At 60.8% G+C, this 26,084-nt stretch overlaps 1 long non-coding RNA gene across 1 annotated transcript in view; it reads right to left on the bottom strand.

Annotated features, from left to right (window-relative positions):
• The window catches only part of LOC139225862 (uncharacterized), a 141,027-nt gene that overhangs the window by 96,142 nt on the left and 18,801 nt on the right, over positions 1-26,084 (bottom strand). The window lies entirely within an intron of this gene.

Genomic DNA, 26,084 nt, shown 5'->3' with positions numbered 1-26,084 from the left:
CTGCGCCACGTGTTCTCCTTCCGCCGCCAGCTCTTTGTCCGGCTGGCGCGGGAGGACATGACGGAAGGGCACTTTAATGTGGTGCACGAGGGGACTGCCTACCGTGTCTTCTGGACGTCGGACGGCGTGCGGTGCCATGCCTGCAGAGAGGTGGGGTACATTCGCAAGAACTGCCCCGCCTCCAAGGCCGCCAAACCACCGAAGGCGGCCAAGGCTGGCGCCGCCGCCACCCCTCCCCCTAGTTGCGTCCGTGTGCCGGGAGCCGTAGGTGCGCGGGCATCGTCGGGGGCCTTTGTTTTCACGGCCTCCGGCGGGGGGGAGGGAGAGCGTCCGATCGAAAAGAGGGCGCGGAAGAAGACGAGACATCTAGAAGCGGGTCCCCTCAGTGCGCCGGAAAGTTTGACCACCGCGCTCAGCCCAACCCAGTCACCGGCGAGCGCGGGGTGCCCTGAGCCCGTGCCCGAGCCCTTGACCAATACCGCAGAGGGGCTCGGGCGAGGGCAAGATAAGGAAAAGGGGGGGGCGGAGCGGGAGGCCTCGGCAGACATGGAGGTCTCCCTGCCTCCGCGCACCCCCAGGAACAAAAGGAGGCACCGCCCCAATGAGGCGGAGGGGGAACAACATCCCTCCGCGGAGGAGGCGGTGCCCGCCGCGTGTCCCGCGTCCCCCACCAGCGCCCCCAAATTGCGCTGTAGGCGCGAGGAATCTGTCCCCGGGGAGGGTGAGGCAGTCGAGGCTGCCCAGCCGCTGCCTCCTGGGGATGGCGTGGAAGATCTACCTGTCGTGGGGGGCGTGGGGCCAGCGGAAGAATGCATAGCCGCCGGGTCGAGCGTCCCGGGGACTGAGGCGGGAGGGGCCGAAAAGGCCGAACCTGAGCCCGCCCAGCAAATGCCCAACTTCCCCCGGGATTTGCTCGACTCGGCAGAAACTGAACATTTTAATAAACATCCACATGCTGGGCCGGGGGTGGCGGCGGGGAGGGGGAAGAACAACAACCCTCGCCCACTATTTTGGAGCTGGGGGACTTGGTGGACCTGGAGAACTTCCTAAACCGGGTCTCTCCGTGTTCCCCGGCTCCTGGGGCGGAGGAGGAACCCCTTCCGCTGTCGCTTCCCGACCCAGCACCAATTTTAAAAGAGCCCAGTGGGGACTCCTCTGCCGACGATCCTGGGGGTGGGATCGGGGCAGAGCCAGGACCAGATGGAGCGGCCGGGCCGTTTGCCGTACCTCGTGCGGTCGACGGGCCGGCTGCTAGCGGCGACCTCCCGGAGGGGGACGGGGACTCGGTGGAGGACGCGGGTGAAGATCTCGAGTCCATCGCCAGTGAGGCGGTGGATCTGCTCGCGGCCGCCACTGAGACCCTCCTCATTCCCGCAGAGGAACTCCGGGACTTTTTGGTCCAGTGCTGGGGTCGCCGCGACCAAGCCCGTCTGGCCCTGGAAAGATGGTCCGAGCCATGGCTGCTCGTCGCCTCCGTCCGCGCCGCCGCTAAAACCATGGCCGCGGGCGGGCCCTTATCAAAGGCTCAATGCCTTGAGCTGCGCCGGCTCAAAAAGTTCCTCGCTGGGCTGCTGAAGGAGCGGAGTTCAACAAACGACTCCACTCCCCCCCCCACAATAGGTTAGGTAGAGGTTGCACTATGCTCTAGTCATGAAGATAACCATAGCCAGTCTCAACATCAACGGCGGCAGAGGGGCACGCCGTAGATTTGACCATTTTTCGCTCCTGCGGGAGGGGAAATATGCGGTGTGCTTCCTGCAAGAAACCCACACCGTTCTGGGAGACGAAGCCATGTGGCTCCTAGAATGGCAAGGAGAGGTCCGCATGAGCCACCTCACCACCATTTCTAGTGGGGTGGCCATCTTGCTGGGCCCGCATTTTCAGCCGGAGATCTTGGGGGTCGAGGAGCCCGTGCCAGGCCGCTTGCTGCACGTAACGGTTCGCCTGGGGGACGTGCCGCTCCATCTCGTGAACGTGTATGCCCCTCAGCCCGGCCCGCAGCAAACGCGCTTCTTTGAAGAGGTGTCCGCTCTTCTTGGCTCCGTCGACGTCGGCGACTGCATTGTCCTCGGGGGGGATTTTAACTGCACCCTCGAGGCGAGGGACCGCTCCGGTGCCCCGCAGTGCATGACGGCGATGGAGAAGTTGAGGGACCTGGTCGGGTCCTTCGACTTGGTGGACGTCTGGCGAAATCTCCACCCCGACTCCAGCGCCTTTACTTGGGTGAGGCCTGGAGTAGGATGGTCCAGAGTCGACCGCCTTTACGTGTCTCGGGCGTACGTTTCCTGCGTCCCGGCGGCCTCCATGCGGCCGGTGCCGTGTTCAGACCACCACCTGGTGTGGGCGGAGCTCGCTTCGCTCCGCGCGAGGACGGGGTCCGCGTACTGGCACTTTAACAACCGGCTGCTGGAGGACGTGCGGTTCCAGGACTCGTTCCGTCGATTCTGGTCCGACTGGAGAAGGAAGCAGGGGGGCTTCCCCTCCTTGAGGCTATGGTGGGATGTGGGCAAGGCTCACGTCCGCGTCTTCTGTCAAGAGTACGCGAGGGGGTCGACCAAGAGGCGGGCGGCCAGAGTCGGGCGCCTAGAAAAAGAGGTACTCGACCTGGAAGCCCGTCTCGGTCAAGTCGTCCAGGACCCGGCCCTGCGGACGGTGTACGAAGCGAAGAAGGCCGCGCTGAAGGACCTGCAGCTCGTCGGGTCCCGAGGCGTGTTCGTGAGGTCGCGGATCCGGTTCCTGCGGGATCTGGACCGCGGCTCCCCCTTCTTCTACTCGCTGGAAAAAAGGCAGAGTGTCCGTAAGCAGCTCTTGACGCTGCTGGCCGACGACGGCTCTCTTGTCTCGGATCCGGAGGGCGTCAACAACAGGGCCCGTGAATATTACGGGGCTCTGTTCTCTCCGGATCCGTCCAGCGAGGAAGCGCGTACAGTTCTGTGGGAGGACCTGCCGAGGGTCAGCCCGGAGGGCGCCGAAAATCTGGAAGCTCCGCTAAGCCTGGCGGAGCTGACCGGTGCCCTCGACCGGCTCTCGAGGGGAAAATCCCCGGGGCTGAACGGGCTGACCGTGGAGTTCCACAGGGCGTTCTGGGACGTCCTGGGGAGCGACTACGCGCGGGTCCTGGGGGAAAGTCTGGCGACCGGGGAGATGCCCCTCTCTTGGCGCAGTGCAGTCATCGTCCTGCTGCCTAAGAAGGGCGATCTCCGCCTCCTTAAGAACTGGCGCCCGGTCTCCCTCCTCAGCACGGACTACAAAATCTTCGCCAGGGCGATGTCTGCTCGCCTTGGTGCCGTGCTGGACCACATGATCCACCCCGACCAGTCCTACACGGTCCCGGGCTGGACAATCCACGATAACATCCATCTTGTCCGGGACCTCATCCATTGTTCCCAGGAGGCTGGTCTGTCGGTCGCCTTCCTATCCCTCGACCAAGAGAAGGCGTTCGACAGGGTGGATCACGACTATCTGCTCGGAACTCTGCGCGCTTTCGGGTTCGGGACGCATTTCGTCGCCCGGATCCGACTTTTGTACGCCGCCGCGGAGTGTCTGATTAAGGTTAACGGGTCCTTGATGGCGCCCCTTCGCTTTAGGAGAGGGGTGCGCCAGGGATGCCCCATGTCCGGCCAGTTATACGCCGTTTGCGTGGAGCCTTTCCTGTGCCTCTTGCGGACGAGGTTGACGGGACTGGCTCTGCAAGGGCCGGGCGTGGAGGTCGTCCTCTCGGCTTACGCCGATGACGTGCTCCTCACGGTAGAGGATCCCGCTGACCTGCGGAGGATGCGTGAGTGCCAGGAGATTTACTCGGCCGCGTCCTCCGCCAGGATCAACTGGGAGAAATGTTCCGGACTCCTGGTGGGTCAGTGGCGGGTGGACTCCCTGCCGGAGGAGCTCAGGCCTTTTGCCTGGAGCACGACCCATCTCCTCTATCTGGGAGTCTACCTTAGCCCCGACGAGGGAGCCTGGCCGGCGAATTGGCAGAAGCTGGAGGCCAAGGTCGCCGCTCGCCTAGGGCGCTGGACAGGACTGCTCCGAGTGCTGTCCTACAGGGGTCGAGCGCTAGTCATAAACCAGCTGGTGGCCGCAATGTTGTGGTACCGGCTGGTCACTTTGACCCCTCCCCCTGCGTTTGTCGCCAAGATACAGAAGAAGCTGGTGGACTTCTTCTGGAACAACAGGAAGCACTGGGTCTCTGCTGCGGTCTTGAGTCTCCCGCTTGAGGAGGGCGGTCAGTCGTTGGTGTGCGTCAGCGCCCAGCTCGCGACTTTCCGTCTTCAGACCCTGCAGAGATACCTTTACGTCGAGCCCCCTCCTAGGTGGTGTGCTCTGGCGAGGTATTTCTTCCGCCAGCAGCGTGACCTCAATTATGACACGCAGCTCCTGTTTGTGAACTTGGGGGGTGCCAGGACCGCCCTCCGGGAGCTGCCTGTCTTTTACAGGGAACTCATCAGGGTCTGGAACAAAGTCTCCACCAAGCGCAGCTCTCCGGCGGCTGGAGTGGCGGCCGTCCTGCAGGTGCCGCTGCTCGGGAATCCGTAACTCCACGACCGAGGTTTTATGTGGCGGTCGGAAGAGAGGGCTGTGGCTGGTGAGGTGACCAGGGTCAGGGACCTGTTCGATGGCGGAGGAGCGGGCTGGATGGCGCCAGATACGCTGGCGCGGCGCCTAAACTCTGGCAACGTCCGCCACGCGGCCGATGCCATTGAGTCGCTAAATACAGCTCTGGGCCCTGACTCCATTAGGTGCATCGAGGAGGCTCAAGCACGTGGGGAGATCCCGTCCGAACTGACCCCCGTCCGGACGGAATTCCTCATCGGCGCCAAACCCCGGAACCTCCCTCGGGGGCCGGCGCCTCACAACTTGAGCCGCCTCGGGGAAATCCCCTCCGTGCCTTTCAGTTCCGTGCGGAGGGGTTTCCTGTACGGGCTGCTCCTGCACACTCTCAACTTTGCCATCCTCGCCGGCCGTCCGGACACGCCATGGCGTACCATATTGCCGTCCGGAGGAGGCGGGGGTCCCCGATGGAGGGCACTCTACGCAGGGGTCCTCCCACTATTCATCGGGGACTTGGCCTGGAGGGTGGTGCACGGAGCAGTGCCGTGCAATAAATTTTTAAGCCGGTTCACGGACTCCCAGGCCGCCTGCAATTTCTGCGGTCTGGAGGAGTCCGTGTTCCATGTTTTTATCGAGTGCACGAGGTTGCAGCCCCTGTTCCATTATTTGAAGGGGCTGCTCCTGAAATTCTGGCTGCACTTCAGTCCCACTCTCCTGATCTTTGGGCACCCTGTGCGGAGGGGAGCGGGTAGGTCCAAAGGCCTCCTCGTAGGACTGCTCCTGGGCACGGCCAAGGGTGCCATCAGCCGGTCCAGGCAGCGGGCGGTCGAGGGGGTCGTTCAACCTGACTGCCTGCCTCTCTTCCGCTCTTACATCCGGTCCAGGGTGTCCTTGGAGATGGAGCACGCGGTGTCCACCGGTACGCTCGCGGCCTTCCGCGAGAGGTGGGCACCGGAGGGACTGGAGTGCATCATCACGCCCGGCAACCAAATTTTAATTTGATTTTACGTTTTCAAGTTTATTTTGTTTTAGTGTCCGGTGCTTTTAGTGTCCCCCTCTCCTTTTATAGGGGGCACTGGGGAAAATTGTGATTCTAGTGCCCAAATAAAAAACCAAATAAAAAAGAAAAAAAAGGGGCCTTGTAAATGTCTGCTGTGTCATCCAGGGCGGGTGGCACGGTTTAATGTTTTATGTTTTACAGATAAACTCTAAAAGAGTTTCATGCACAAGGACCAATTGTGGAGCAGTGGAGGCGTGTCCTGCTCAGTAGGAGCTGAGAGCAGTGAGAGGAGCAGCTATCAACCTTAGCTCCTGCCTGGAGAGGCCTGAGACCAGCCCAGGAAGAGAAGGAAGGAAGGGGCTTCACCACCAACTTTCACCCAGAGGGAGAGGAGGAAGCAGAAAACATTTAACAACAATTTACCACTTCTGCAAAGAGTTGGAGAGAGGGGAAAAACCAACAACAAACATCCAGTGTGGAAGGAGGGAGACTCTACCATTCAACAGGTGGGTGTATTGGTGCAGTCCCAAAAAGACTTTGTTGAATCGGTGGGGGGAGGAAAGAAGACCACTGAGGGCCGGAACATCGCGGGGGGTATGTGTGTGTGGAAGTGTGTGTGGGGGCCTTGCTACAACTCGGCCCCACACACAACTGAACCCACCCCCCCGCCTCCCCAATTGCCAAGCCTGGGATAGCTGGAGCTACCAGGCTGAAGATTTTCCTTAATCACCCTATTAAACATCATTAGGAGTGTGTGCCTGGTGGCTCGAGCTGCCCCAGGTGAAGACATCTTCTCCCCTCACCTGAAGACCAACCCAAAGACTGTGTTTTTGTTTTGCCATCTGGGGATTGCACCCACCCACAGCTGCGAGGGGAGATCTGCCCTCGCAGTTCCCCCCCCCTTCCCACCCCCCTCTCTCTTTCTCTGTTACTCTGTTTCTCCCCTCTCTCTCTGAGGCCCCTTCCTCCTAATTTAAAAAAAAAACAATTGAGACAACTGAGCAGAGGGAGCAAGGCCCCTCCCCAATTGCCAACTAGGGGAGAGGTGTGCCTCATTAAGGGCTCCTCTGCTCAGTCAATATACAAGAGGCCAATAAAGACCATTAAGGCCTGTGACTTTGGGGTGGGTGTAGCCCTTAAAGGGACCCCGTGATGGCGACCCCATCCACGCCGGTGGCAGGGCCAGCAAGGACATACGCGCAGGTGGCAACCGCTTCCACGGCACCTCCTGCGCCACCCGCTGCCCTGCCACCATTCAGATTAATCACAAAAAAACACGGGGTCAAGAGCTACACTCACCCCACAATGACCATCGAGGAGTGCGTGCGGGCGATTGCTGGGGTAGTCGGCCCCTCGGCCATTGTCGCAGCCTCCAAGATGTCTTGGAAGGCCGTGTTCTTCCTGGGGTCGGAGCGGGCGGTGTCCCTGGCCCTTGAAAAGGGGCTCACGGTGGGCGGGACGTTCCTGCCGGTGGACCCTCTCGAGGCCACCGCGCAGAGGGTCATCGTGTCAAACGTCCCGCCCTTTGTTTCCGCTGAGCTCCTCCTCCCTCACCTACACCAACTGGGGGAGGTAAGGTCGGGGATCAACCCCATACCGCTCGGCCTCAGGGAGAACAGCCTGCGCCACGTGTTCTCCTTCCGCCGCCAGCTCTTTGTCCGGCTGGCGCGGGAGGACATGACGGAAGGGCACTTTAATGTGGTGCACGAGGGGACTGCCTACCGCGTCTTCTGGACGTCGGACGGCGTGCGGTGCCATGCCTGTAGGAAGGTGGGGCACGTTCGTGAGAACTGCCCCGCCTCCAAGGCCGCCAAACCACCGAAGGCGGCCAAGGCTGGCGCCGCCGCCACCCCTCCCCCTAGTTGCGTCCGCGTGCCGGGAGCCATGGGTGCGCGGGCATCATCGGGGGCCTTTGTTTTCACGGCCTCCGGCGGGGGGGAGGGAGAGCGTCCGATCGAAAAGAAGGCGTGGAAGAAGACGAGACATCTAGAGGCGGGTCCCCTCAGTGCGCCGGAAAGTTTGACCACCGCGCTCAGCCCAACCCCGTCACCGGCGAGCGCGGGGTGCCCTGAGCCCGTGCCCGAGCCCTTGACCAATACCGCAGAGGGGCTCGGGCGAGGGCAAGATAAGGAAAAGGGGGGGGGGCGGAGCGGGAGGCCTCGGCAGACATGGAGGTCTCCCTGCCTCCGCGCACCCCCAGGAACAAAAGGAGGCACCGCCCCAATGAGGCGGAGGGAGAACAACATCCCTCCGCGGAGGAGGCGGTGCCCGCCGCGTGTCCCGCGTCCCCCACCAGCGCCCCCAAATTGCGCTGTAGGCGAGAGGAATCTGTCCCCGGGGAGGGTGAGGCAGTCGAGGCTGCCCAGCCGCTGCCTCCTGGGGAGGGCGTGGAAGATCTGCCTGTCGTGGGGAGCGTGGGGCCGGCGGAACAATGCGTAGCCGCCGGGTCGAGCGTCCCGGGGACTGAGGCGGGCGGGGCCGAAAAGGCCGAACTTGAGCCCGCCCAGCAAATACCCAACTTCCCCCGGGATTTGCTCGACTCGGCAGAAACTGAAAATTTTAACATACATCCACACGCTGGGCCGGGGGGTGGCGGCGGGGAGGGGGAAGGACAACAACCCTCGCCCCCTACTTTGGAGCTGAAGGACTTGGTGGACGTGGAGAATTTTCTAAACCGGGTCTCTCCTTGTTCCCCGGCTCCTGGGGCGGGGGAGGAACCCCTTCCGCTGTCGCTTCCCGACCCAGCACCAATTTTAAAAGAGCCCAGTGGGGACTCCTCTGCCGACGATCCTGGGGGTGGGATCGGGGCAGAGCCAGGGCCAGATGGAGCGGCCGGGCCATTTGCCGTACCTCGTGCGGTCGACGGGCCGGCTGCTAGCGGCGACCTCCCGGAGGGGGACGGGGACTCGGTGGAGGACGCGGGTGAAGATCTCGAGTCCATCGCCAGTGAGGCGGTGGATCTGCTCGCGGCCGCCACTGAGACCCTCCTCATTCCCGCAGAGGAACTCCGGGACTTTTTGGTCCAGTGCCGGGGTCGCCGCGACCAAGCCCGTCTGGCCCTGGAAAGATGGTCCGAGCCGGGGCTGCTCGTCGCGTCCGTCCGCGCCGCCGCTAAAACCATGGCCGCGGGCGGGCCCTTATGAAAGGCTCAAGGCCTTAAGCTGCGCCGGCTCAAAAAGTTCCTCGCTGGGCTGCTGGAGGAGTGGAGGTCAACAAACGACTCCACTCCCCCCCCACAATAGATTAGGTAGAGGTTGTACTATGCTCTAGTCATGAAGATAACCATAGCCAGCCTCAACATCAACGGCGGCAGAGGGGCACGCCGTAGATTTGACAATTTTTCGCTCCTGCGGGAGGGGAAATATGCGGTGTGCTTCCTGCAAGAAACCCACACCGTTCCGGGAGACGAAGCCACGTGGCTCCTGGAATGGCAAGGAGAGGTCCGCATGAGCCACCTCACCGCCATTTCTAGTGGGGTGGCCATCTTGCTGGGCCCGCATTTTCAGCCGGAGATCTTGGGGGTCGAGGAGCCCGTGCCAGGCCGCTTGCTGCACGTAACGGTTCTCCTGGGGGACGTGCCGCTCCATCTCGTGAACGTGTACGCCCCTCAGCCCGGCCCGCAGCAAACGCGCTTCTTTGAAGAGGTGTCCGCTCTTCTTGGCTCCGTCGACGTCGGTGACTGCATTGTCCTCGGGGGGGATTTTAACTGCACCCTCGAGGCGAGGGACCGCTCCGGTGCCCCGCAGTGCATGACGGCGATGGAGAAGTTGAGGGACCTGGTCGGGTCCTTCGACTTGGTGGACGTCTGGCGAAATCTCCATCCCGACTCCAGCGCCTTTACTTGGGTGAGGCCTGGAGTAGGATGGTCTAGAGTCGACCGCCTTTACGTGTCTCGGGCGTACGTTTCCTGCGTCCCGGCGGCCTCCATGCGGCCGGTGCCGTGTTCGGACCACCACCTGGTGTGGGCGGAGCTCGCTTCGCTCCGCTCGAGGACCGGGTCCGCGTACTGGCACTTTAACAATCGGCTGCTGGAGGACGTGCGGTTCCAGGACTCGTTCCGTCGATTCTGGGCCGACTGGAGAAGGAAGCAGTGGGGCTTCCCCTCCTTGAGGCTATGGTGGGACGTGGGCAAGGCTCACGTCCGCGTCTTCTGTCAAGAGTACGCGAGGGGGTCGACCAAGAGACGGGCGGCCAGGGTCGGGCGCCTAGAAAAAGAGGTGCTCGACCTGGAAGCCCATCTTGGTGAAGTCGTCCAGGACCCGACCCTGCGGACGGTGTACGAAGCGAAGAAGGCCGCGCTGAAGGACGTGCAGCTCGTCGGGTCCCGAGGCGCGTTCGTGAGGTCGCGGATCCGGTTCCTGCGGGATCTGGACCGCGGCTCCCCCTTCTTCTACTCGCTGGAAAAAAGGCAGAGTGTCCGTAAGCAGCTCTTGACGCTGCTGGCCGACGACGGCTCTCTCGTCTCGGATCCGGAGGGCGTCAACAACAGGGCCCGTGAATATTACGGGGCTCTGTTCTCTCCGGATCCGTCCAGCGAGGAAGCGCGTAGAGTTTTGTGGGAGGACCTGCCGAAGGTCAGCCCGGAGGGCGCCGAAAATCTGGAAGCTCCGCTAAGCCTGGCGGAGCTGACCGGTGCCCTCGCCCGGCTCTCGAGGGGAAAATCCCCGGGGCTGGACGGGCTGACCGTGGAGTTCCACAGGGCGTTCTGGGACGTCCTGGGGGGCGACTACGCGCGGGTCCTGGGGGAAAGTCTGGCGACCGGGGAGATGCCCCTCTCTTGGCGCAGTGCAGTCATCGTCCTGCTGCCTAAGAAGGGCGATCTCCGCCTCCTTAAGAACTGGCGCCCGGTCTCCCTCCTCAGCACGGACTACAAAATTTTCGCCAGGGCGATGTCTGCTCGCCTTGGTGCCGTGCTGGACCACATGATCCACCCCGACCAGTCCTACACGGTCCCGGGCCGGACAATCCACGATAACATCCATCTGGTCCGGGACCTCATCCATTGTTCCCAGGAGGCTGGTCTGTCGGTCGCCTTCCTATCCCTCGACCAAGAGAAGGCGTTCGACAGGGTGGATCACGACTATCTGCTCGGAACTCTGCGCGCTTTCGGGTTCGGGACGCATTTCGTCGCCCGGATCCGACTTTTGTACGCCGCCGCGGAGTGTCTGATTAAGGTTACCGGGTCCTTGACGGCGCCCCTTCGCTTTAGGAGAGGGGTGCGCCAGGGATGCCCCATGTCCGGCCAGTTATACGCCGTTTGCGTGGAGCCTTTCCTGCGCCTCTTGCGGACGAGGTTGACGGGACTGGCTCTGCAAGGGCCGGGCATGGAGGTCGTCCGCTCGGCTTACGCTGATGACGTGCTCCTCGCGGTAGAGGATCCCGCTGACCTGCGGAGGATGCGTGAGTGCCAGGAGATTTACTCGGCCGCGTCCTCCGCCAGGATCAACTGGGAGAAATGTTCCGGACTCCTGGTGGGTCAGTGGCGGGTGGACTCCCTGCCGGAGGAGCTCAGGCCTTTTGCCTGGAGTACGACCCATCTCCTCTATCTGGGAGTCTACCTTAGCCCCGACGAGGGAGCCTGGCCGGCGAACTGGCAGGAGCTGGAGGCCAAGTTCGCCGCTCGCCTAGGGCGCTGGACAGGACTGCTCCAAGTGCTGTCCTACAGGGGTCGAGCGCTACTCATAAACCAGCTGGTGGCCGCAATGTTGTGGTACCGGCTGGTTACTTTGACCCCTCCCCCTGCGTTTGTCGCCAAGATACAGAAGAAGCTGGTGGACTTCATCTGGAACAACAGGAAGCACTGGGTCTCTGCTGCGGTCTTGAGTCTCCCGCTTGAGGAGGGCGGTCAGTCGTTGGTGTGCGTCAGCGCCCAGCTCGCGACTTTCCGTCTTCAGACCCTGCAGAGATACCTTTACGTCGAGCCCCCTCCTAGGTGGTGTGCTCTGGCGAGGTATTTCTTCCGCCAGCAGCGCGACCTCAATTATGACACGCAGCTCCTGTTTGTGAACTTGGGGGGTGCTAGGACCGCCCTCCGGGAGCTGCCTGTCTTTTACAGGGAACTCATCAGGGTCTGGAACAAAGTCTCCACCAAGCGCAGCTCTCCGCCGGCTGGAGTGGCGGCCGTCCTGCAGGAGCCGCTGCTCGGGAATCCGTACCTCCACGACCGAGGTTTTATGTGGCGGTCGGAAGAGAGGGCTGTGGCTGGTGAGGTGACCAGGGTCAGGGACCTGCTCGATGGCGGAGGAGCGGGCTGGATGGCGCCAGACACGCTAGCGCGGCGCCTAAATTCTGCCAACATCCGCCACGCGGCCGATGCCATCGAGTCGCTAAAAACAGCTCTGGGCCCTGACTCCGTTAGGTGCATCGAGGGGGCTCAAGCACGTGGGGAGATCCCGTCCGAACTGACCCCCGTCTGGCCGGAATTCCTCATCAGCGCCAAACCCCGGAACCTCCTTCGGGGGCCGGCGCCTCACAACTTGAGCCGCCTCGGGGAAATCCCCTCCATGCCTTTCAGTTCCGCGCGGAGAGGTTTCTTGTACGGGCTGCTCCTGCACACTCTCAACTTTGCCATCCTCGCCTGCCGTCCGGACACGCCATGGCGTACCATCTTGCCGTCCGGAGGAGGCGGGGGTCCCCGATGGAGGGCACTCTACGCAGGGGTCCTCCCACTATTCGTCGGGGACTTGGCCTGGAGGGTGGTGCACGGAGCAGTGCCGTGCAACAAATTTTTAAGCCGGTTCACGGACTCCCAGGCCGCCTGCAATTTCTGCGGTCTGGAGGAGTCCGTGTTCCATGTTTTTATTGAGTGCACAAGGTTGCAGCCCCTGTTACATTATTTGAAGGGGCTGCTCCTGAAATTCTGGCTGCACTTCAGTCCCACTCTCCTGATCTTTGGGCACCCTGTGCGGAGGGGAGCGGGTAGGTCCGAAGGCCTCCTCGTAGGACTGCTCCTGGGCACGGCCAAGGGTGCCATCAGCCGGTCCAGGCAGCGGGCGGTCGAGGGGGTCGTTCAACCTGACTGCCTGCCTCTCTTCCGCTCTTACATCCGGTCCAGGGTGTCCTTGGAGATGGAGCACGCGGTGTCCACCGGTACGCTCGCGGCCTTCCGCGAGAGGTGGGCACCGGAGGGACTGGAGTGCATCATCACGCCCGGCAACCAAATTTTAATTTGATTTTACGTTTTAAAGTTTAATTTGTTTTAATTGCCGGTGTTTTTTAGTGTCCCCTTCCCTTTTATAGGGGGCACTGGGGAAAAATTGTGATTTTAGTGCCCCAAAAAAACCAAAAAAAAGAAAAAAAAACAAAAAAAAACAAGAAAAGGAAAAAAAGGGCCTTGTAAATGTCTGGTGTGTCACCCAGGTCGGGTGGCACGGTTTAATGTGATTTGTTTTGCAGATAATCTCCAAAAAGAGTTTCATGCACAAGGACCAATTGTGGAGCAGTGGAGGCGTGTCCTGCACAGTTGGAGCTGTGAGCAGTGAGAGGAGCAGCTACCAACCTTCGCTCCTGCCTGGAGAGCCCTGAGAACAGCCCAGGAAGAGAAGGAAGGAAGGGGCTTCACCTCCAAATTTCACCCAGAGGGAGAGGAGGAAGCAGAAAACATTTAACAACAATTTACCACTTCTGCAAAGAGTTGGAGAGAGGGGGAAAAACCAACAACAAACATCCAGTGTGGAAGGAGGGAGACTACCATTCAACAGGTGGGTGTATTGGTGCAGTCCCAAAAAGACTTTGTTGAATCGGTGGGGGGAGGAAAGAAGACCACTGAGGGCCGGAACATCGCGGGGGGTGTGTGTGTGTGGAAGTGTGTGTGGGGGCCTTGCTACAACTAGGCCCCACACACAACTGAACCCCCCCCCACGCCCACAATTGCCTAGCCTGGGATAGCTGGAGCTACCAGGCTGAAGATTTTCCTTAATCACCCTATTAAACATCATTAGGAGTGTGTGCCTGGTGGCTCGAGCTGCCCCAGGTGAAGACATCTTCTCCCCTCACCTGAAGACCAACCCAAAGACTGTGTTTTTGTTTTGCCATCTGGGGATTGCACCCACCCACAGCTGCGAGGGGAGACCTGCCCTCGCAGTTCCCCCCCCCTTCCCACCCCCCTCTCTCTTTCTCTGTTACTCTGTTTCTCCCCTCTCTCTCTGAGACCCCTTCCTCCTAATTAAAAAAAAAACAATTGAGACAACTGAGCAGAGGGAGCAAGGCCCCTCCCCAATTGCCAACTGGGGGAGAGGTGTGCCTCATTAAGGGCTCCTCTGCTCAGTCAATATACAAGAGGCCAATAAAGACCATTAAGGCCTGTGACTTTGGGGTGGGTGTAGCCCTTAAAGGGACCCCGTGATGGCGACCCCATCCACGCCGGTGGCAGGGCCAGCAAGGACATACGCGCAGGTGGCAACCGCTTCCACGGTGCCTCCTGCGCCACCCGCTGCCCTGCCACCATTCAGATTAATCACAAAAAAACACGGGGTCAAGAGCTACACTCACCCCACAATGACCATCGAGGAGTGCGTGCGGGCGATGGCTGGGGTAGTCGGCCCCTCGGCCATTGTCGCAGCCTCCAAGATGTCTGGGAAGGCCGTGTTCTTCCTGGGGTCGGAGCGGGCGGTGTCCCTGGCCCTTGAAAAGGGGCTCACGGTAGGCGGGACATTCCTGCCGGTGGACCCTCTCGAGGCCACCGCGCAGAGGGTCATCGTGTCAAACGTCCCGCCGTTTGTTTCCGCTGAGCTCCTCCTCCCTCACCTACACCAACTGGGGGAGGTAAGGTCGGGGATCAACCCCATACCGCTCGGCCTCAGGGAGAACAGCCTGCGCCACGTGTTCTCCTTCCGCCGCCAGCTCTTTGTCCGGCTGGCGCGGGAGGACATGACGGAAGGGCACTTTAATGTGGTGCACGAGGGGACTGCCTACCGCGTCTTCTGGACGTCGGACGGCGTTCGGTGCCATGCCTGTAGGGAGGTGGGGCACGTTCGTAAGAACTGCCCCACCTCCAAGGCCGCCAAACCACCGAAGGCGGCCAAGGCTGGCGCCGCCGCCACCCCTCCCCCTAGTTGCGTCCGCGTGCCGGGAGCCATAGGTGCGCGGGCATCGTCGGGGGCCTTTGTTTTCACGGCCTCCGGGGGGGGGGAGGGAGAGCGTCCGATCGAAAAGAAGGCGCGGATGAAGACGAGACATCTAGAGGCGGGTCCCCTCAGTGCGCCGGAAAGTTTGACCACCGCGCTCAGCCCAACCCAGTCACCGGCGAGCGCGGGGTGCCCTGAGGCCGTGCCCGAGCCCTTGACCAATACCGCAGAGGGGCTCGGGCGAGGGCAAGATAAGGAAAAGGGGGGGGCGGAGCGGGAGGCCTCGGCAGACATGGAGGTCTCCCTGCCTCCGCGCACCCCCAGGAACAAAAGGAGGCACCGCCCCAATGAGGCGGAGGGAGAACAACATCCCTCCGCGGAGGAGGCGGTGCCCGCCGCGTGTCCCGCGTCCCCCACCAGCGCCCCCAAATTGCGCTGTAGGCGCGAGGAATCTGTCCCCGGGGAGGGTGAGGCAGTCGAGGCTGCCCAGCCGCTGCCTCCTGGGGATGGCGTGGAAGATCTGCCTGTCGTGGGGGGCGTGGGGCCAGCGGAAGAATGCATAGCCGCCGGGTCGAGCGTCCCGGGGACTGAGGCGGGCGGGGCCGAAAAGGCCGAACCTGAGCCCGCCCAGCCAATACCCAACTTCCCCCGGGATTTGCTCGACTCGGCAGAAACTGAAAATTTTAATAAACATCCACATGCTGGGCCCGGGGGTGGCGGCGGGGAGGGGGAAGAACAACAACCCTCGCCCACTATTTTGGAGCTGGGGGACTTGGTGGACCTGGAGAACTTCCTAAACCAGGTCTCTCCGTGTTCCCCGGCTCCTGGGGCGGAGGAGGAACCCCTTCCGCTGTCGCTTCCCGACCCAGCATCAATTTTAAAAGAGCCCAGTGGGGACTCCTCTTCCGACGATCCTGGGGGTGGGATCGGGGCAGAGCCAGGACCAGATGGAGCGGCCGGGCCGTTTGCCGTACCTCGTGCGGTCGACGGGCCGGCTGCTAGCGGCGACCTCCCGGAGGGGGACGGGGACTCGGTGGAGGACGCGGGTGAAGATCTCGAGTCCATCGCCAGTGAAGCGGTGGATCTGCTCGCGGCCGCCACTGAGACCCTCCTCATTCCCGCAGAGGAACTCCGGGACTTTTTGGTCCAGTGCCGGGGTCGTCGCGACCAAGCCCGTCTGGCCCTGGAAAGATGGTCCAAGCCGGGGCTGCTCGTTGTGTCCGTCCGCGCCGCCGCTAAAACCATGGCCGCGGGCGGGCCCTTATCAAAGGCTCAATGCCTTGAGCTGCGCCGGCACAAAAAGTTCCTCGCTGGGCTGCTGAAGGAGTGGAGGTCAACAAACGACTCCACCCCCCACCCCCACAATAGGTTAAGGTAGAGGTTGCACTATGCTTTTGCCATGAAGATAACCATAGCCAGCCTCAACATCAACGGCGGCAGAGGGGCACGCCGTAGATTTGACAATTTTTCGCTCCTGCGGGAGGGGAAATATGCGGTGTGCTTCCTGCAAGAAACCCACACCGTTCCGGGAGACGAAGCCACGTGGCTCCTGGAATGGCAAGGAGAGGTCCGCATGAGCCACCTCACCGCCATTTCTAGTGGGGTGGCCATCTTGCTGGGCCCGCATTTTCAGCCGGAGATCTTGGGGGTCGAGGAGCCCGTGCCAGGCCGCTTGCTGCACGTAACGGTTCGCCTGGGGGACGTGCCGCTCCATCTCGTGAACGTGTACGCCCCTCAGCCCGGCCCGCAGCAAACGCGCTTCTTTGAAGAGGTGTCCGCTCTTCTTGGCTCCGTCGACGTCGGTGACTGCATTGTCCTCGGGGGGGATTTTAACTGCACCCTCGAGGCGAGGGACCGCTCCGGTGCCCCGCAGTGCATGACGGCGATGGAGAAGTTGAGGGACCTGGTCGGGTCCTTCGACTTGGTGGACGTCTGGCGAAATCTCCATCCCGACTCCAGCGCCTTTACTTGGGTGAGGCCTGGAGTTGGATGGTCTAGAGTCGACCGCCTTTACGTGTCTCGGGCGTACGTTTCCTGCGTCCCGGCGGCCTCCATGCGGCCGGTGCCGTGTTCGGACCACCACCTGGTGTGGGCGGAGCTCGCTTCGCTCCGCGCGAGGACGGGGTCCGCGTACTGGCACTTTAACAACCGGCTGCTGGAGGACATGCGGTTCCAGGACTCGTTCCGTCGATTCTGGTCCGACTGGAGAAGGAAGCAGGGGGGCTTCCCCTCCTTGAGGCTATGGTGGGACGTGGGCAAGGCTCACGTCCGCATCTTCTGTCAAGAGTACGCGAGGGGGTCGACCAAGAGACGGGCGGCCAGAGTCGGGCGCCTAGAAAAAGAGGTGCTCGACCTGGAAGCCCGTCTCGGTCAAGTCGTCCAGGACCCGGCCCTGCGGACGGTGTACGAAGCGAAGAAGGCCGCGCTGAAGGACCTGCAGCTCGTCGGGTCCCGAGGCGCGTTCGTGAGGTCGCGGATCTGGTTCCTGCGGGATCTGGACCGCGGCTCCCCCTTCTTCTACTCGCTGGAAAAAAGGCAGAGTGTCCGTAAGCAGCTCTTGACGCTGCTGGCCGACGACGGCTCTCTCGTCTCGGATCCGGAGGGCGTCAACAACAGGGCCCGTGAATATTACGGGGCTCTGTTCTCTCCGGATCCGTCCAGCGAGGAAGCGCGTAGAGTTTTGTGGGAGGACCTGCCGAAGGTCAGCCCGGAGGGCGCCGAAAATCTGGAAGCTCCGCTAAGCCTGGCGGAGCTGACCGGTGCCCTCGACCGGCTCTCGAGGGGAAAATCCCCGGAGCTGGACGGGCTGACCGTGGAGTTCCACAGGGCGTTCTGGGACGTCCTGGGGAGCGACTACGCGCGGGTCCTGGGGGAAAGTCTGGCGATCGGGGAGATGCCCCTCTCTTGGCGCAGGGCAGTCATCGTCCTGCTGCCTAAGAAGGGCGATCTCCGCCTCCTTAAGAACTGGCACCCGGTCTCCCTCCTCAGCACGGACTACAAAATCTTCGCCAGGGCGATGTCTGCTCGCCTTGGTGCCGTGCTGGACCACATGATCCACCCCAACCAGTCCTACACGGTCCCGGGCCGGACAATCCACGATAACATCCATCTGGTCCGGGACCTCATCCATTGTTCCCAGGAGGCTGGTCTGTCGGTCGCCTTCCTATCCCTCGACCAAGAGAAGGCGTTCGACAGGGTGGATCACGACTATCTGCTCGGAACTCTGCGCGCTTTCGGGTTCGGGACGCATTTCGTCGCCCGGATCCGACTTTTGTACGCCGCCACGGAGTGTCGGATTAAGGTTAACGGGTCCTTGACGGCGCCCCTTCGCTTTAGGAGAGGGGTGCGCCAGGGATGCCCCATGTCCGGCCAGTTATACGCCGTTTGCGTGGAGCCTTTCCTGCGCCTCTTGCGGACGAGGTTGATGGGACTGGCTCTGCAAGGGCCGGGCGTGGAGGTCGTCCTCTCGGCTTACGCCGATGACATGCTCCTCGCGGTAGAGGATCCCGCTGACCTGCGGAGGATGCGTGAGTGCCAGGAGATTTACTCGGCCGCATCCTCCGCCAGGATCAACTGGGAGAAATGTTCCGGACTCCTGGTGGGTCAGTGGCGGGTGGACTCCCTGCCGGAGGAGCTCAGGCCTTTTGCCTGGAGCACGACCCATCTCCTCTATCTGGGAGTCTACCTTAGCCCCAACGAGGGAGCCTGACCAGCGAACTGGCAGGAGCTGGAGGCCAAGGTCGCCGCTCGCCTAGGGCGCTGGACAGGACTGCTCCGAGTGCTGTCCTACAGGGGTCGAGCGCTAGTCATAAACCAGCTGGTGGCCGCAATGTTGTGGTACCGGCTGGTCACTTTGACCCCTCCCCCTGCGTTTGTCGCCAAGATACAGAAGAAGCTGGTGGACTTCTTCTGGAACAACAGGAAGCACTGGGTCTCTGCTGCGGTCTTGAGTCTCCCGCTTGAGGAGGGCGGTCAGTCGTTGGTGTGCGTCAGCGCCCAGCTCGCGACTTTCCGTCTTCAGACCCTGCAGAGATACCTTTACGTCGAGCCCCCTCCTAGGTGGTGTGCTCTGGCGAGGTATTTCTTCCGCCAGCAGCGCGACCTCAATTATGACACGCAGCTCCTGTTTGTGAACTTGGGGGGTGCCAGGACCGCCCTCCGGGAGCTGCCTGTCTTTTACAGGGAACTCATCAGGGTCTGGAACAAAGTCTCCACCAAGCGCAGCTCTCCGCCGGCTGGAGTGGCGGCCGTCCTGCAGGAACCGCTGCTCGGGAATCCGTACCTCCACGGCCGAGGTTTCATGTGGCGGTCGGAAGAGAGGGCTGTGGCTGGTGAGGTGACCAGGGTCAGGGACCTGCTCGATGGCGGAGGAGCGGGCTGGATGGCGCCAGACACGCTGGCGCGGCGCCTAAACTCTGCCAACGTCCGCCACGCGGCCGATGCCATCGAGTCGCTAAAAACTGCTCTGGGCCCTGACTCCGTTAGGTGCATCGAGGGGGCTCAAGCACGTGGGGAGATCCCGTCCGAACTGACCCCCGTCCGGACGGAATTCCTCATCGGCGCCAAACCCCGGAACCTCCCTCGGGGGCCGGCGCCTCACAACTTGAGCCGCCTCGGGGAAATCCCCTCCGTGCCTTTCAGTTCCGCGCGGAGGGGTTTCCTGTACGGGCTGCTCCTGCACACTCTCAACTTTGCCATCCTCGCCGGCCGTCCGGACACGCCATGGCGTACCATCTTGCCGTCCGGAGGAGGCGGGTGTCCCCGATGGAGGGCACTCTACGCGGGGGTCCTCCCACTATTCATCGGGGACTTGGCCTGGAGGGTGGTGCACGGAGCAGTGCCGTGCAACAAATTTTTAAGCCGGTTCACGGACTCCCAGGCCGCCTGCAATTTCTGCGGTCTGGAGGAGTCCGTGTTCCATGTTTTTGTTGAGTGCACGAGGTTGCAGCCCCTGTTCCATTATTTGAAGGGGCTGCTCCTGAAATTCTGGCTGCACTTCAGTCCCACTCTCCTGATCTTTGGGCACCCTGTGCGGAGGGGAGCGGGTAGGTCCGAAGGCCTCCTCGTAGGACTGCTCCTGGGCACGGCCAAGGGTGCCATCAGCCGGTCCAGGCAGCGGGCGGTTGAGGGGGTCGTTCAACCTGACTGCCTGCCTCTCTTCCGCTCTTACATCCGGTCCAGGGTGTCCTTGGAGATGGAGCACGCGGTGTCCACCGGTACGCTCGCGGCCTTCCGCGAGAGGTGGGCACGGAGGGACTGGAGTGCATCATCACGCCCGGCAACCAAATTTTAATTTGATTTTACGTTTTCAAGTTTATTTTGTTTTAGTGTCCGGTGCTTTTAGTGTCCCCCTCTCCTTTTATAGGGGGCACTGGAAAAAGGAAAAAATTTGATTTTAGTGCCCAAAAAAAAACAAACAAATAAAAAAGGGCCTTGTAAATGTCTGGTGTGTCATCCAGGTCGGGTGGCACGGATACATGTTTTATGTTTTGCAGGTAGACTCTAAAAGAGTTTCATGCACAAGGACCCCCAGGTCCCTCTGCACTGCAGCATTTTGTAATTTCTCCCCATTCAAATAATATTCCCTTTTACTGTTTTTTTTCCCCAAGGTGGATGACCTCACACTTTCCAACATTGTATTCCATCTGCCAAACCTTCGCCCATTCGCTTAACCTATCCAAATCTCTTTGCAGCCTCTCTGTGTCCTGCAGCCTCTCTGTGTCCTGAGTTCTCCTACATCAATTTCACTGAGGCAGTGTGTTCGAAGGCAACACTTCAGCAAGGACGTGGTCACACAGCTCTGTCACCTCCTGCAACCAGACCTCGAGCCTCAGACCAAGGTAAGGATGGCTCTTTCAGTGCCAGTCAAGGTCACCATCGCGCTCAATTTCTATGCCAATGGATCCTTCCAAGGTGCTACAGGAGACATCGCCAACATCCAGTTTGCCGTCCATCGCTTCATCCGCCAGGTCACAGATGCTTTGTGCAGAAGGAGAAGGGAGTATATTTCCTTCCCCATGACCAGAGAGAAGCAACACGAGCATGCATGTGGCTAATTAGGATAGCAGTCTCTCCCATTGGTGCAGGGCAGCATTGACTGCACCCACGTCGCTTTGCGGGCACTGCATCACAATCCTGAGGTATTCCGTAACCGCAAAGGCTTCCACTCACTGAATGTGAAGCTGGTGTGTGACCACACATGTTGAATCCTCACCATCAGCCATGATGCCTTCATCCTGCGCCAGACCGGTGTGCCAGGTCTCTTCCAGCCATCACATCAAGCTCGCAATTGGCTGCTCAGAGACATGGGTTATCCGCTCTCCACCTGGCTCATGACTCTCCTCGGCAACCCCACCACTCCTGCCTAGCTCCCATACAATGAGAGCAATGTTGCCACCAGGAACATCATTGAGCAGACCATCGGAGTGCTCAAGCAATGGTTCTGCTGCCTTGAGCACTCGGGAGGAGTCCTCCAGCACTCGCCTGAGCGGGTGTCATCATCCGCTGCATGCTGCACAACCTGGCCATAATAAGAGGAGAGGAGGAAGATGCGGAGAAGGAGGAGGATGTGGAGGAGGAGGATGTGGAGGAGCAGGATGTGGAGAAGGAGGAGGATGTGGAGGAGGAGGATGTGGAGGAGGAGGATGCGGAGAAGGAGGAGGATGCGGAGGAGGAGGATGCGGAGGAGGAGGATGCGGAGGAGGAGGATGCGGAGGAGGAGGAGGATGCAGAGAAGGAGGAGGATGTGGAGGAGGAGGATGCGGAGAAGGAGGAGGATGTGGAGGAGGAGGATGCGGAGAAGGAGGAGGATGTGGAGGAGGAGGATGCGGAGAAGGAGGAGGATGCGGAGAAGGAGGAGGATGCGGAAGAGGAGGAAGATGTGGAGGAGGAGGGTGCGGAGAAGGAGGAGAATGTGGAGGAGGAGGATGTGGAGGAGGAGGATGCGGAGAAGGAGGAGGATGTGGAGGAGGAGGATGTGGAGGAGGAGGATGCGGAGGAGGAGGATGCGGAGGAGCAGGATGCGGAGGAGGAGGATGCGGAGAAGAAGGAGGATGCGGAGAAGGAGGAGGATGCGGAGGAGGAGGATGTGGAGGAGGAGGATGCGGAGGAGGAGGATGCGGAGGAGCAGGATGCGGAGGAGCAGGATGCGGAGAAGGAGGATGCGGAGAAGGAGGATGCGGAGAAGGAGGATGCGGAGGAGGAGGATGTGGAGAAGGAGGAGGATGTGGAGGAGGAGGATGTGGAGGAGGAGGATGTGGAGGAGGAGGATGCGGAGGAGGAGGATGTGGAGAAGGAGGAGGATGCGGAGGAGGAGGAGGATGCGGAGAAGGAGGAGGATGTGAAGGAGGAGGATGTGGAGGAGGAGGATGCGGAGGAGCAGGATGCGGAGAAGGAGGATGCGGAGAAGGAGGATGCGGAGAAGGAGGATGCGGAGGAGGAGGATGCGGAGGAGGAGGATGTGGAGAAGGAGGAGGATGCGGAGGAGGAGGATGCGGAGAAGGAGGAGGATGTGAAGGAGGAGGATGTGGAGGAGGAGGATGTGGAGGAGGAGGATGTGAAGGAGGAGGATGTGGAGGAGGAGGATGTGGAGGAGGAGGATGTGAAGGAGGAGGATGTGGAGGAGCAGGATGTGGAGGAGCAGGATGTGGAGAAGGAGGATGCGGAGAAGGAGGAGGATGTGGAGAAGGAGGAGGATGTGGAGGAGGAGGATGCGGAGAAGGAGGATGCGGAGTAGGAGGAGGATGTGGAGAAGGAGGAGGATGTGGAGAAGGAGGAGGATGCGGAGGAGGAGGATGCGGAGAAGGAGGAGGATGTGAAGGAGGAGGATGTGGAGGAGGAGGATGTGGAGGAGGAGGATGTGAAGGAGGAGGATGTGGAGGAGGAGGATGTGGAGGAGGAGGATGTGAAGGAGGAGGATGTGGAGGAGCAGGATGTGGAGGAGCAGGATGTGGAGAAGGAGGATGCGGAGAAGGAGGAGGATGTGGAGAAGGAGGAGGATGTGGAGAAGGAGGAGGATGTGGAGAAGGAGGAGGATGCGGAGGAGGAGGATGCGGAGAAGGAGGAGGATGTGAAGGAGGAGGATGTGGAGGAGGAGGATGTGGAGGAGGAGGATGTGAAGGAGGAGGATGTGGAGGAGGAGGATGTGGAGGAGGAGGATGCGGAGAAGGAGGAGGATGTGGAGGAGGAGGATGTGGAGAAGGAGGAGAATGTGGAGGAGCAGGATGTGGAGAAGGAGGATGCGGAGAAGGAGGAGGATGTGGAGGAGGAGGATGCGGAGAAGGAGGAGGATGTGGAGGAGGAGGATGTGGAGGAGGAGGATGTGGAGGAGGAGGATGTGGAGAAGGAGGAGGATGTGGAGAAGGAGGAGGATGTGGAGAAGCAGGATGTGGAGAAGCAGGATGCGGAGAAGGAGGATGCGGAGAAGGAGGAGGATGTGGAGGAGGAGGATGCGGAGGAGGAGGATGCGGAGGAGGAGGATGCGGAGAAGGAGGAGGATGTGGAGGAGGAGGATGTGTAGAAGGAGGAGGATGCGGGGAAGGAGGAGGATGTGGAGGAGCAGGATGCGGAGGAGGAGGAGGATGTGGAGGAGGAGGATGTGGAGGAGGAGGAGGATGCGGAGAAGGAGGAGGATGTGGAGGAGGAGGATGTGGAGAAGGAGGAGGATGCGGGGAAGGAGGAGGATGTGGAGGATCAGGATGCGGAGGAGGAGGAGGATGTGGAGGAGGAGGATGTGGAGGAGGAGGAGGATGCGGAGAAGGAGGAGGATGTGGAGGAGGAGGATGTGGAGGAGGAGGATGTGGAGGAGGAGGATGTGGAGGAGGAGGATGCGGAGGAGGAGGATGCGGAGGAGGAGGATGTGGAGGAGGAGGATGTGGAGAAGGAGGATGCGGAGAAGGAGGAGGATGTGGAGGAGGAGGATGCGGAGGAGGAGGAGGATGCGGAGAAGGAGGAGGATGTGGAGGAGGAGGATGTGAAGGAGGAGGATGTGGAGGAGGAGGAGGATGTGGAGGAGGAGGAGGATGTGGAGGAGGAGGATGTGGAGGAGGAGGATGTGGAGAAGGAGGAGGATGCGGAGAAGGAGGAGGATGTGGAGGAGCAGGATGTGGAGAAGGAGGATGCGGAGAAGAAGGAGGATGTGGAGGAGGAGGATGTGGAGGAGGAGGATGTGGAGGAGGAGAATGTGGAGGAGGAGGATGCGGAGGAGGAGGATGCAGAGGAGGAGGAGGAGGATGCGGAGGAGGAGGAGGAGGATGCGGAGGAGGAGGATGCGGAGGAGGAGGATGCGGAGGAGGAGGATGTGGAGAAGGAGGAGGATGTGGAGGAGGAGGATGCGGAGAAGGAGGAGGATGCAGAGGAGGAGGATGCGGAGGAGGAGGATGCGGATGAGGAGGAGGATGTGGAGGTGGAGGATGCGGATGAGGAGGAGGATGTGGAGGAGGAGGATGCGGAGAAGGAGGAGGATGTGGAGGAGGAGGATGTGGAGAAGGAGGAGGATGCGGGGAAGGAGGAGGATGTGGAGGATCAGGATGCGGAGGAGGAGGAGGATGTGGAGGAGGAGGATGTGGAGGAGGAGGAGGATGCGGAGAAGGAGGAGGATGTGGAGGAGGAGGATGTGGAGGAGGAGGATGTGGAGGAGGAGGATGTGGAGGAGGAGGATGCGGAGGAGGAGGATGCGGAGGAGGAGGATGTGGAGGAGGAGGATGTGGAGGAGGAGGATGTGGAGAAGGAGGATGCGGAGAAGGAGGAGGATGTGGAGGAGGAGGATGCGGAGGAGGAGGAGGATGCGGAGAAGGAGGAGGATGTGGAGGAGGAGGATGTGAAGGAGGAGGATGTGGAGGAGGAGGAGGATGTGGAGGAGGAGGAGGATGTGGAGGAGGAGGATGTGGAGGAGGAGGATGTGGAGAAGGAGGAGGATGCGGAGAAGGAGGAGGATGTGGAGGAGCAGGATGTGGAGAAGGAGGATGCGGAGAAGAAGGAGGATGTGGAGGAGGAGGATGTGGAGGAGGAGGATGTGGAGGAGGAGAATGTGGAGGAGGAGGATGCGGAGGAGGAGGATGCAGAGGAGGAGGAGGATGCGGAGGAGGAGGATGCGGAGGAGGAGGATGCGGAGGAGGAGGATGTGGAGAAGGAGGAGGATGTGGAGGAGGAGGATGCGGAGAAGGAGGAGGATGCAGAGGAGGAGGATGCGGAGGAGGAGGATGCGGATGAGGAGGAGGATGTGGAGGTGGAGGATGCGGATGAGGAGGAGGATGTGGAGGAGGAGGATGCGGAGAAGGAGGAGGATGCGGAGGAGGAGGAGGATGTGGAGGAGGAGGATGTGGAGGAGGAGGATGCGGAGGAGGAGGAGGATGCGGAGGAGGAGGAGGATGTGGAGGAGGAGGATGTGGAGGAGCAGGAGCAGCAACAACAGCGACAGAGGGGGCAGCCAGTCAATCGCAATTGTGCAAGGGCGGTCCACGACCGTCTCATCAGACTTCAGTTCCAATGAATTCCATCCCAATTCTTGGTTCCTCTGCACATTCCCATTATGACATCAATTTGCCCTTTCATACCAAAGCCCCAAAACTGAAATGAGAGACAACAGAAAAGATGAATCATTCCAATAAAAGTTTATATAACAACAATAAACTGTAACATAATTTATTTAAGAAACACCCTTGTGCAAAATCTTATATCCCCTCTTTGCTTTAACTATTCTACAGCTTCTTTGTAGTGTGCCCCCTGTGGCTGCAGCACGGCTGGTGGAAGGTACCACCTCGGGCTGGGCGACAGGCAGCAACAAGTGCAATGGCGAAGTGGCACTGGTGGGCTCAGGAATGCCATCACCGTGAGAGAGGATAGCAGGTTCCTGCTCCATTGGCCAACTGTCACTCTCCCGGGGCAGCACCTCAGCATCCCCATCATCATCATCAGCATAGGCAGTCCCTCGGGTCGAGGATGACTTGCTTCCACACTAAAAATGAGTACTCAGGTGACTGATGAACTCATTTTAAATGGTGAAAGATGCCTGTGTGTGATTTTTTTTTAACGTGGGGTGGCCGTTGCACAGCAGCCACCACATGGGCTTGACGGAGCAAGGTCTTGGTCCAGTGGCAAGGGGATCCAAGACGACTGGAGACCAGGCTCCACTGCATATGTCAATACATACACACAAACTCAAACATGCTCCTACTGTCCTTCCTTCTTTCCTCCTTCCCACAGGACCTCTCTCTACCTGGAATTCATAGTACGCATTGTGAGCCTCACGACCTCACAGCCTTGCTATTGGCCCGTGCTGTGCCTTCCCTTGGTCTTGTCCACGCTGCTCCACCTCTGGGCTCCGACCTCTCCACTCCTCCATGCCTCGACCGTCCTCTCCTCTCTGCTTCTGATCTCTGGACCTCGCCCGTCCCGACCTCCGGACCTCGGTGGTCCCGACCTCCGGACCTCGCCGCTTCTGGCTTCCGTTCCACGCCGCTTCCGACCGCTGC

The sequence above is a fragment of the Pristiophorus japonicus genome, chromosome 15 (assembly GCF_044704955.1).
Source record: "Pristiophorus japonicus isolate sPriJap1 chromosome 15, sPriJap1.hap1, whole genome shotgun sequence".
In the NCBI taxonomy this organism is placed as follows: Eukaryota; Metazoa; Chordata; class Chondrichthyes; family Pristiophoridae; genus Pristiophorus; species Pristiophorus japonicus.
The sequence above is the reverse complement of the archived record's forward strand: the minus strand, read 5'-3'. Positions and strand labels throughout refer to the sequence as shown.